This window comes from Ursus arctos, chromosome X (assembly GCF_023065955.2).
Source record: "Ursus arctos isolate Adak ecotype North America chromosome X, UrsArc2.0, whole genome shotgun sequence".
In the NCBI taxonomy this organism is placed as follows: Eukaryota; Metazoa; Chordata; class Mammalia; order Carnivora; family Ursidae; genus Ursus; species Ursus arctos.
Window position 1 is genome coordinate 97,404,484 of NC_079873.1, and position 13,032 is coordinate 97,417,515.

At 36.9% G+C, this 13,032-nt stretch overlaps 1 protein-coding gene across 15 annotated transcripts in view; it reads left to right on the forward strand.

The window, feature by feature from the left end:
• STAG2 (STAG2 cohesin complex component) overlaps nt 1-13,032 on the forward strand; it is a 130,028-nt gene that overhangs the window by 35,387 nt on the left and 81,609 nt on the right. The gene's annotated exons all lie outside the window — the stretch shown is intronic.

Here is a 13,032-nt window from a genome sequence, read left to right on the forward strand (position 1 = left end):
ATATTAAGCTGTGATATAGTGTATAGTTTGGGTTCTAAAAATTTGTTCTGTTTCAAAATTGCTTGGCAGTTGTAATTCCTTGGCCTTTTCACCTCAGAATCAGTTTGTTGATTTTGAAGAGAAAAAAAAAAACCTTGCTAGGGTTTTTAAAAAAAGATTTTATTTATTTATTAATTTGAGAGAGAATGTGTAGGCACAGGCTGGGAGAGGGAGAGGGAAAGAATCTCAAGTGGACTCTGTGCTGAGCATGGAGCCTGACAAGGGGCTCCACCCCATGACCCTAACATCATGACCCGAGCTGAAACTAAGAGTTGGATGCTCAACCGACAGAGCCACCCAGGTGCCCCAAACCTTGCTAGGAATTTGATTAGACATTTTATTTTTTATTTTGTTTGAAAACATTTTATTTATTTGACAGAGAGAGAGAGCACAAGCAGGGGGAGTAGCAGAGGGAGAGGGAGAAGCAGGCTCCCTGCTGAGCAGGGAGTCTGATGCAGGGCTGGATCCCAGGACCCTGGGATTGTGACCTGAGCCAAAGGCAGACGCTTAACCAACTGAGCCACTCAGGTGCCCCTGATTAGACATTTTAAAGTTTTATTTTGGTATAATACTAGATTCATAAGTTGCCAAAACAGGAGAGAAGCTTCTGTGTATTCTTCATTGAATTTCAACCAGTGAAAGCATCTTGCATAACTATAGTACAATATCATGACCGAGAAATTGGCATTAGTGTAATCCACAGAGTTTATTTAGATTTTTAGTTATATGTGCATTAATTTGTGTGACTGTTTGTGTTTATGATTCTGTCCAATTTTTTAAAAAGATTTTATTCATTTTATTTTATTTTATTTTTTTAAAGATTTTATTTATTTATTCGACAGAGATAGAGACAGCCAGCGAGAGAGGGAACACAAGCAGGGGGAGTGGGAGAGGAAGAAGCAGGCTCATAGCGGAGGAGCCTGATGTGGGGCTCGATCCCAGAACGCCGGGATCACGCCCTGAGCCGAAGGCAGACGCTTAACCGCTGTGCCACCCAGGCGCCCCGATTTTATTCATTTTAGAGAGAGACAGACAGACAGCACAGAGCAGAGGGGAGAGGAAGAAGGAGAGGGAGAAGCAGACTTCTTGCTGAGCAGGGAGCCTGACTTGGGCCTGATCCCAGGACCTGGAGATCATGACCTGAGCTGAAGGCAGATGCTTAACCATCTGAGCCACGAAGGCACCCCAGATTCTGTCCGGTTTTATCACAGGTGTGGATGGGTGTAACGACCACCACCAAGATATAGAACTGTTCTATCATCACAAAGATTCCTTGTACTGCTTGTTTATAGTTATATTCATCCCCTTCCGTCACCTTCCTCAATTCAGTCCCTAATCCCTGGCAACCACTAATTTGTTCTCCATAATTGTTTCATTTTGGAGGCTCTTATATAAATGGAAATCATACACTATATAACCTGTTGAGATTAGCTTTTCTTCACTCTCCACATAATTGTCTTGAGATCCATCCAAGTTGTTGTATTCCATCAGTTAATTCCTTTATATTGCTGAGTCATATTCCACAGTATGGATGTACCACAGTTTGTCTAACCATCGTTTCATTGAAGGATATTTGAATTAGTGTTTATATTCGTTTGTATTACTTTGCTAGGGTTCTCATTAAAAAGTACCCGAAAGTGGGTGGCTTAAATGATCAATTTATTGTTTTTCAGTTCTGGAGGCTAGATATCCCAAATCATGGTGTCAGCAAGGTTGGTTCCTTCTGAGGGCTATGGGAGAGAGTCTGTTCCATGTCTCTTGCCAAGCTTCTGGTGGTTTGTTGACAATCTTTGGTGTTCCTTGGTTTATAAAAGTATCACCTTGGTCTCTGCCTCTGTCTTCACATGATATTCTCACTGTGTGCATGTCTCTCCAAATCCCTCCTCCCCCATTTTAAAAAGATTTTTAAAATTTTTAAGTAATCTACACCCAACATGGGGCTCATACCCACAACTCTGAGATCAAGGGTTGCATATTCCACCAACTGAGTCAGCCAGGGGCCCCCAAATTTCCCCTTTTTATAAAGACACCAGTCATATAGGATCAGGGCCCACACAGAAGTCCTCATTTTAACTTGATAACTTCTGTAAAGACCCTAACTCCAAATAAGGTCACATTCCAAGGTATGGGGCATTAGGATTTCAAAATACGAATTTTGATGGGACACAGTTCAACCTAGAACAAAATCGTTTCCTATTTTTGGCCATTACAAATAAAACTGCTGTGAACATTTACATTCAAATTTTTGTGTGGACAAAGATTTCCATTTCTCTGGGATAAATGCTAGGGAATAAGTGCTGGTTCTTGTGGTAAATGCATATAGTTTTATGTATAACAATACAATTTATGTATAACGTTGTGTTAAGTTTAAGGTGTACAGTGTGTTAATGATACATCTATATATTGCAGTGTGATTACCACCATAGCTTTTAGCTAACACTTCTGTCTGGTCACATAAAGATCATTTCTTGGGGCACCTGGGCGGCTCAGTCAGTTAAGCGTCTGACTTTGGCTCAGGTCATGATCTCGAGGTCCTGGTATTGAGCCCCACTCAGCAGGGAGTCTGCTTCTCCCTCTCCCTCTGCCCCTCCTTCCACTCACACAGTGTGTACTTTCTCTCTCTCATATTAAAAAAATTTTTTTTTAATTTATTTATCCATATGACAGCACACAAGCAGGGGGAGTGGCAGGCAGAGGGAGAGGGAGAAGCAGGCTCCCCTCTGATCAGGGAGCCCAGTGTGGGGCTGGATCCTAGGACCCCGGGATCATGACCCGAGCTGAAGGCAGATGCTCAACCGACTGAGCCACCCAGGTGCCCCAAAATAAAGAAAAATTTTTTTAAAAAAAGATCATTTTTTTGTGGCAAGCATGTATAGCTTTTAGAACTTCTAAACTTTTTACCAGAGTGTGGCTGTGTTATTTTACATTTCCACCAGCAGTGTATGAGAATCAGTTTCTTTGCATCTTTGCTGTCATTTGGTTTTGTCACTACTTTTTATCTTGGCCATTCTGATAGTAATAGTGATATCTCATTGTGGTTTTTATTTGCACTTCCTTCAGTTTGATTTTAGCATGTGTTATTAAAGGCTTTTTTGATAATTATCTTTTTTCTCTTACACTTAAACTCTTGATTTTTAATACCATTAACATGATTACTTATTTGCTATCCTACAGTAAAAAGAAAATAGCTTCAGAAGAACAGAATTAGTATTACAACAAACAACAAAACTATTAAGTAAAGTCCGAATTTTCTTTGTATTTCTTTTTTGTCTTTGGAATTCATCTCACTAAGGATGTTGTGTTTGGCACTCTTACTGTCAGTGCTTTCTCTGTATACTCATTTATTTGATGTACACGATTAGGTTTATTTTTATAAATTTTTTCAACTTCAGGAATTTCAGAAATTTAGTTTCATGTCTTGAATAGGTAATTCGTTTTCCTAAATCAAAAGGGAAAATTTGAAAAAAAGTTAAAATTCGATATAGAAAGGTATGCATTGAAGTCTCCATAGACTTCTGCCTTTGCTCGCTCTTCTTTCTTTCATCCCCTCCCTCTTATAAGCAACTTAAAAAAAATGTTTCTTGTTAATCCTTCCAGTATTTCTTTTTGTGCAGATACATCCATATATACGTTTTTATTTTACTGTTCTTTCTTGAAAGTAGTATCCTGGCCAAAACAGTTTGTTATTGACATTGATATTAAGTGCCAGACCTAACAGAAGATGTTAAGAGTTGTGTTGATGGGGGTGCCTGGGTGGCTCAGTCGTTAAGCATCTGCCTCCGCCCAGGGCGTGATCCCAGGGTCCTGGGATCAAGCCCCCATCGGGCTCTCTGCTCTGCTGGGTGTCTGTTTCTTCCTCTCCCACTCCCCCTGCTTGTGTTTCCTCTCTCACTGGCTGTCTCTCTCTCTCTCTCTCAAATAAATAAAATCTTTAAAAAAAAAAAAAGAGTTGTGTTGATGATGTCTTCCACGGTGTTGAGAGTTGAATCTGCCATACTGATCTGAACCATTTCATGATCTATCTGCAAGTTACAATCAAAATGAGTTAGTGAGATAGGTTCGCTAGTAATTATGCTGATTATTACATCATTGGAGAAATCTGCTTTTTACTCTGTAAGTTTAGACAGAAAAACAGGCAGGTGAAGTATAGCTGAGAAACTGCTTGTTACTCTAATTTTAGAAAAAGAGACTGGTGAAATATAGTTGAATACGTAGTAAGTTGTTATTGCTAGCCAAAGCAGGTGATAACAGGACTAACCTGTGCATAATGAAGTAAAACTTTCAAGTAAAATGACACGAGTGGGATATTTGGCAAACATGAGCAGAATAATTTGCAAGAAGCAGTTGAAGAAGAAATCTTTTTCTTGTTGGGAATTTATTAATCAGGAAAGCTGAGCATAATCTCTGATGGTAGAGAGAGATTGCTTTTCATGATGAAAAGAGCATTTTGAGCACTTTGCCAAAGTAATAATCATAGAATAAAATGGGAGATACTTGCATATGAAGACTCTCCTTATGCATGTTGTTCTCAGATTTTTGCTAAATTATTTGGCAGAAACTTTTTTGTGAAGTGGATCATTACAACACACGTTTTTCTGTAGAAAGAGTTTTCTAATTGAGAAGTTTCTTTCCTGACTAATGATTTAGCAGATAAAATCATTAGGACAACAAATTGTCTTACAAGTAAGGTTGCAATAACTATAAACCTCTCCAATTTAAGATAGTGGTTTTGAGTTCTCTGCAGTGTAGTATACTTTCAACGGTACCTAATACTTAAAACATTAGTTCTAGTATATATTTTTCTTTAATAGCATATCGTTATTAATATTAAATGTGTGCTGAATCATTATTTTGCTTCCTTTTTTAGCATTTAGATAATCCTTTGGGGGGATGTTTTGCAGGATGCTTTAATATATTTCTGGTGGTTTAGAAATAAGGTAGTCTTTTGGTCTTAGTTGCTCTAGGACTTTAAAAAATTACCATCATCTTAGAGCTCAAATTGAGGGTTGGTCTTGTCTCCCTCTCTTTCATCATTGGATGGCATACCAAGGTGGATGAAATATAGTCATGGGTGTATAAAGGCACTAAAAATGGAATAGGTTACAGGGCAAAATGTGGGGGCCCCTTGTAATATCTAGTACCAGTAATCTAACTATATATGTTTTAACATTTTGATCTCTCTTCTTACTGGATCATCTTTATGATGTACACTAATGATAAGCTCCTTCCACCAAATTTAATGGAACCACATGCTATATTTTAGGGATCAGTAACTTTTAATTCCTAGTATTGTCACATGATGCAATTCCAACATGATAGCCCTTGACTGCAGCTTGCTTGATTGCTGCTAGGAGGTTCTTGTTGCCTTTTTCCAGCTTTAAATTGTGTGCTGTTCTCTTGTGGGAAACTATGAAACTTATACCATCAAATTTTGAACAAGGGAGAGAAATGTTCAGCATTTATTAAATGGGTTTCAATGATTGTTTTCATACCCTGTGGTGAGTAAATTTGAAAATGGAGCTAGGACTAGCTTGCATTGTTCAACCAAGTGCTTCCTTTTTTTTTTTTTTTTTTTTAAATTTGGAAAAGCTAGGTATTTCTTTGGATCCTTCGCCATGAAGTTATAAAAGCTTTGGTTCATTTTTACCTACCATATTAAATAGATAACAAAATCTCTTTGCCAAAACAAAGTACTTTGAGTGTAGATATCAATTGTTAGTGTCTTATTTATAAAATTATATTTCAGGGGCACGGGGTGGCTCAATTGGTTAAGCATCTGACATTTGATTTTGGCTCAGGTCCTGATCTCAGGGTTGTACGATCGAGCCCTGCATCAGGCTCCACACTGGGCTTGGGGTCTGCTTAAGAGTCTATCTCTCCCTCTCCATCTGCCACCCCCTCCCTCTAAAAGAAAATTATATTTCAAAAGATATCAATAGTTAAGGTCTATAGTATGCTTACTCAATAGAAAGGTGTTCTCAAATGTTTGGTGATTTATACAGTCTTGTGAGTTTGTATGATAAAAGATGCTTACTTGATAAAAGGAGGTTGAAATTTAATTTTTTATTGCAAAAAACTCATGAAATTTACCATCTTAGCCTTTTTTTCTTTTTTGAGAGAAATAGCGTGAGGGGGTGGGAAGAGGGGCAGAGGGAGAGAGAGAATCTTAAAGAGTCTCCAGGGTGCCTGGGTGGCTCATTTGGTTAAACGTCTGCCTTTGGCTCAAGTCATGGTCCTGGGGTCCTGGGATCAAGTTCCGCATCAGGCTCCCTGCTCCGTGAGGAGTCTGCTTCTCCCTCTGCCTTTCTCCTTTCCCCCACCCCAGTGAATAAATAAATAAAATCTTAAAAAAAAAAGTCTCCATGCCCAGTGTGGAGCCTGACACGGGGCTCAATCTTAACGACCCTGAGATCATGACCTAAGCCAAAATCAAGAGTCCAGTGCTTAACTAAGCCATCCAAGTGCCCCGTCTTAACCATTATTAAGTGGACAGTTCAGCAGTTACATTGACATTGTTGTGTAACATCTCCAGAACTTTTCATCGTGAAAATCTGAAACTCTATACCCATTAAACAACTCCCCATTTCCCACTCCTTCCACCTCCTGGTAACCACTTTCTGTTTCTATGAATTTGACTGCTTTAGGTATCTCATGTCAGTGGAGTCATATAGTATTTGTCTTTTTGTGACTGACTGGCTTATTTCATGTAACATGGTTCATGCATGTTGTAGCATGTGGCAGGATTTCCTTCCTTGTTAAGGATGAATAATCCATTGTATGTATACATCTTACTTTGTTTATCCCTTCAGCTGTTGATGGACATGTGGGCTGCTTCTACCTCTTGGGTATTGTGAACAGCACTGCTATGAATGTGGGTGTACAAATATATCTTGAGAGTCACCTTTCAGTTGTTTTGGATGTATACCTGGAAGTGGGGATTATTGGATCATATGGTAGTTCCATTTAAAAATTTTTGGGGAACCTCCATACTGTTTTGCATAGCAGATGCACAGTTTTGCAATCCTACCAACAGTGCATGGGTGTTCAAATTTTTACACATCTTTGCAGACACTTGTGTGTATTTTGATTCCAGCCATCTCAGGGTATGAGGTGGTATCTCATTGTGGTTTTGATTTGGTTTTAATTCAAGTCCTTTACCCATTTTTTGTGTTATTTGATTTTTTGTTGTTTAGTTGTAGGAATTCTTTATATATTCTGGGTTTTAACCTCTTACCAGATACATGATTTGCAAATATTTTCTCCCATTATGTAGTTTGCCTTTTTACTTTGATTGTGTCCTTTGGTGTGTAAAATTTTTGATGTAGTCTCATTTGTCTGGTTTTGCTTTTATTACCTATTTTTGGTATCATATCCAAGAAATGATTGCCGAGTCTAGTGTTATGAAGCTTGTTCTCTACGTTTTCTTGTGGAACTTTTATAGTTTTAGGTCTTATATTTAGGTCTTAACCCATTTTAGGTCTTATATTTAGGTTTTATCCCATTTTTAATTAATTTTTGTATATGGTGTGAGATAATGAATGCTTCATCTTCATATTTTGCATGTGGGTATCCAGTTTTCCTAGCACCAGTTTTTGAAGAAACTGTCCTTTCCCTATTGAGTGGTCTTGGAACTCTTGTCAAAAATAATTTGAATTTGTATGCAAGGATTTATTTCTGCCCTCTCCATTGTGTTCTGTTGGTCTGTATGTCTGTCTTTATGCCAGTAGCACACTGTTTTGATTATTGTAATTTTGTGATATGTTTTGAAATCAGGACGTATGATTCCTCCAGCTTTTGTTTCTTTTTTTTCCCCCAAATTGTTTGGGTTGTTTGTGGTACCTTGAATTTTATGATGAATTTGTCTGTTTCTGCAAAAAAGTGCTCTTGAGATTTTGATAGGGATTGCATTGAATTTGTAGATTGTTTTAGGTAGTGTGGACATCTTAATAACAGCCATCCAATCAGTTTACATAGGGTATCTTTAGACTTATTTGTGTCATCTTTAATTTCTTTTTTTAAGTAAGTAAAATTAAGTAATTTTTATTACTTTAATTTTTATTTTTAAGTAATCTCTACATCCAGTGTGGGGCTTAAACTCAGAGCCCCAGGACCAAGAGTTGCATGCCTCACTGACTGAGCCAGCCAGGCACTCCGGGTGTCTTCCTTAATTTCATTCAGCAATGTTTTATAATTTTCAGTATATAAGTCTTCCACCTCCCTTGGTTAGGTTTGTTCCTAAGATTTTTTTTTCTTTTGGTGCTATTGTAAATATAATTATTTTCTTAGTTTCCTTTTAGGATTGTTCATTGGTAGTATATAGAAGCACAACTGATTTTTGTGTGTTGACTTTGTATCCTGCAACTTTGCTGAGTTTATTCTAATAGGTTTTGTGTGTGTGTGTGTGTGTGTGTGTGAATGAATGTGAAATTTTTAGGGTTTTCTATGTATAAGATCATATCATCTGCAAACAGATAATTTTACTTCTTCCTTTACAATTTGGGTGTCTTTTATTTTTTTTTCTTGCTTAACTGTTTTAGGTAGGACTCCTAATACTATGTTGAATAGAAGTGGTGAGAGCAGTCATCCTTGCCTTTATTTCTGATCTTAAAAGGGAAAGTTTCAGTCTTTTACCATTCAATATGGTATTAGCTGTGGGCTTATTGTAAGTGGCCTTTGTTATGTTGAGGTACTTTCCTGATATTCCTACTTTGTTGAGTGTTTTTATCATGAAAAGGCATTGGAATTTATCAAATGCTTTTTCTGCAGCAGTTGATTATGAAATTTTTTGTCCTTCATTCTCTTCCTATGGTTCATTGCTTGATTTTCATGCATTGCACCAGCCTTGCATTCTGGAAATAAATCCCACTTGGTCATGGTGTATAATAATTAAAATGTGCTGTTGAATTTGGTTTGCTAGTATTTTTTGGAGGATTTCTGTATTGGTGTTCATCAGGGATGTTGGTCTGAGGTTTTTCGTAGTGTCTGTCTGGCTTAATTTAACTTGTAAAAAGTCATTTATGTGTTTTAATCTTTAGGAAAGCTAAAGGTTGGGATTTAAATAAATTTAGAGTATAATACGTATGACTCTTCTGTCATTGTCTTTGTGTAGAATTACCAAATGAAGAACCAACCTCTTAGATCTGAAGTAAGAAATGGGAAGTATCCATACTGATTGATAAACTTCATTGTGAAAGCATATTGGATTTCCAAACTTCAATATGAATATAATTCAAGCCTATGATTTGTATACTGTGAATATTAGTAGAAAGGTTAGCTGTTTGTATCAAGTGGATGCTAATGCTAGGTATTTTAATAGGGTGTTATCTAACCAGAAATGGAAGGTACAAAAAATATTAAATATGTAGCATGTATGTTGTGTTTTGTGGTCATACTAAAATGAGAAAAATTTTATGCTTATTAGTAGTAACTGCAGTTCTAAATTTTAGATTAAAATTTCCCATTATCCTCCATAAAGTGGTTTAGCTTGTTCACTCTTTGCTTTTATTATTGTTTATTGTTATTATCTTAGTTTTATTGTTGTTATCTTAGTTACAATTGTATCTCCATCTTCCTGTGAATTAGTAATAAGCACTCAATATTTCATTTAGATACTTTTTGTACACCTTGAATAAATGTGAAATTTTGATGTAATCAGTCTGAGAATATGTGAAATAAAAATTTGGATTTCCCTTGAAATTGAGGCAAGATTAGTCTGTTTTCATCTACTTTGCTATGAAATCTGTCTTGTTGTCTGGTGTTGCTTGAAGTTTGCCAGTGAGCCAGCAGTGCCCAATGTGAAGTGGGTTTGATGGTAATAATGCACTGTGCTTATATTATGTTGTTGTATACCATTTACAATTGTACACACATGAATTTAGCTCATGGTTGTATATTTGATTTTTAGATCTTAGATATTCATTTATACCAGCTAATTGGGTCTCACCTCTGAAATGTTGGTAGCCACTACACCCAGTTGTAATTATCACTGTTTATTCATGATGTCTTAGCATTCAGAAAGTTATGTCAGTGGGGGCATGTATATTTTTTAAATTAACTCACACAAAAAGCTGACTATGGTATTCTGGTATAAGTGAAATGAAGAGTGCTCTTTGACAGTGTTTTTTAAAATTATTCATGATTTAGCTATTGACCTTGGCAGACTGAGATAAGATTTTAAGGTGATAGTATATGATAAAACAAATACTTTATCTCTTTTGATATTTAGCTTGATATTTATATATTTTAATATTTATTTATAAAACCCAAAGCTTGTTAGGGCACACTGGGGAATCAGCAGACTTGGAATTAGATAGTTGATATTAGATAGTTGATATATGTCCAGTATATCAGGTATGATGATATCCAGTGTCTACCAACAGCCAGTGCCAGTATGGTAGACAGATGAGAGGAGATTGTGGCATTCACATTAGGGCAACTGGAGAGACACAGAGAGACTGTTTTTAGAGTGGGTTTAGGGGCAGGAATCCAGTTCCTGGATGGGGTTGGTAGATAATTTATAGCAAGAACAAAGCAGGATATTGATCCTGGGATGACTCAGGCACAGGGTACAACTGAGTATAGGGTGAAAGAGTAGTGGGTCTGAAGGAATAACGCAGAAGCTTTTTTTTTTTTTTTTAAACCACCCCCCCTCCCCGCCAACCCACAACTGGTAGTACTCATTTGTTGCCAAGTTCAGGAGTGGCATGCTGAATTCTCTACAGAAATCAGAACTGATGGTTGAGATCTGGGGCAAGTTGAGTATGTAGGTTGGGCCAGGTGATTCTAATTGTATTTAGGGCTGGAGTCCTATTTGGAAAGTATTGGGGGAATGTGGGTAGACAAGGAAACGAGGAAGATTGCTGAGCACCTACTATCACATACTTAAAAATAGGAGGCGAACAGGTGGATGTTTCCAGTTCTGTCTGGCTTTAGTTTCTGACAATGTGTAGTGATGCCATATCTGTGCCCCAGCTTGCTCCTTCCCTTCTTCCTGAAAGTAGAAATTGTTTCAGAAGTGTTGTGGCGTTAGTTGTGTTCAATTTGTTTATTTAGTTATTTGAGGAAATCTTTTTACTTTTGGCCTCCTGCCTGCCTTTTGTATATTATTTCTTAAGTTTGTAAGGGCCTGTTAGAAAATGTAGACAGGGTCTTTAATTCTCTTAAGTGTGCAGATTTCTTCTAGTACCATTTCCAGATTACTTTATCCTGTGCTAGAGCAGGTGCTACCATTAGAAATTCTTAAGGACTCCATCCAGGCTTATGGAAATGAAAATATATTTGCAAATGATATACATGGGTAGCTATGATATGAGTATGCTATCAAAAAATATCTTGGTTGGGGCGCCCGGGTGTCTCAGACGGTTGAGTGTCCGACTCTTGATCTTGTTTGGCTTAGGTCTTGGTCTCAGGGTCGTGAGTTCAAGCCTCCAGGGACTTAAAAAACGTTTCGGTTAAAATTTTGTTACTGGTCTGGGTATACATGATCATTGATTGATTTGTCATTCTTTTCACCTTGTCATCTCAGAAAACTTAGAGCAGAAATTGGGGAGATAAGCATAGGGAGGAAAAACACCTTTTTGGGCAAGGAGAAATCTTTTTAAAAAATTCTTAGTAATCATTAAAGGGGCGGTAGATTTTCTTTCGAAGGTATGTATTTACATATAACAGGTTTTTTTTTGGTGTTTTTGATGAGCTTTTCATTTCTTAACTATGTACTCAGAGTTGCCACCTATCATTTGTTATAAGGAATGATAGTAACTTGCCTGTTTTGATGAAATGTACTACTGTAGGAACTAAGTTTACCTTTTAACATTTCACGATCTCAACCTAAATGACAGACTTCTGCCTGTTGTCTTCTAAGTAGATAGGCCAGTAAAAGGAGCATGCCTGTAGGTCTCGTCAGGAGTTCATAAAGTTTTTGTTCCCTGCTAACCTTGAGTAGATGAACATGATAAAGATCGTTTTTTGGGGGCTCCTGGATGGCTCGGTTGGTAGAGCATGTGACTCTTGATCTCGGGGTCATGAGTTTGAGCCCCATGTTGGATGTAGAGATTGCTTTTTTAAAAAATAATTTTATGATAGAACTCAGTTTTTTGTGTACTTTCTGAGATTATGGATCTGAAATATGAATAAATCAGGTTTTACCAGCAGAGGTATTTTGTAATTCCTCAGGTAGTTCAGGTTTTAAAAGAGGACATTAAAAAAAAAAACATTTCTACCCTCATAATTTACTTTTTCCATACAAGCAATAAAATTGTAAATTAAAAATGTAAAAATCACCTACATTGTCACCACCCTGATATGCTAACTGTTCTCCTTTGCTGCTGCTTTCTTGTTGGTGGTAACATTGCATCCTAATATGGGACTTTGATGTATCAGATTTGACCCATGTTGCTATAGTCATCGTAAATAGTTTCATTGTATGAGTTTTCTATTAATTTCATTTTTGTACTGTAACTTAACATATGGCTGGACATTTAGGTAGTTCCCACTTTAAAGTTTTTGTATTATAGTGATGGTGGTATTTCAGAAGGACATATGTATTTCTTAGATGTGATTCTTATAGATAGAAGGATGGAATCCTTTTGGGAGGAGTGTTAAGATAATAGATTGGTATGTTTGTATGTGCTAAATTTGCTGGCTGTTAGCAGCTGAATATTTCTGCGTTTTTAGGCAAATAACACACCTAGCTACTTTAAATGGTTCCCTCGCTCCCTAATAATATGTGGATTCTGAGGGACCTTGTTAGTGATGGCTCTCTGTTCTGCAGCTTTTTATTTTTTATCTTGAGACCACTTGGGATTGAGTTAAAAGAACTTTAAAACAGTTATTCTTTTACCAAAAAAATCAAAATTACTTTTAAGATTTTTGAACAATTTGGAAAAACAGGTTTTTTTGTATATTTTTACTTTTTCAGGGGGTAATTTTAATGAATTTAGCAAGTCATTTGAAGTTAAAGATGCAAGCATAATTACATAATTTTTTGTATGTTTG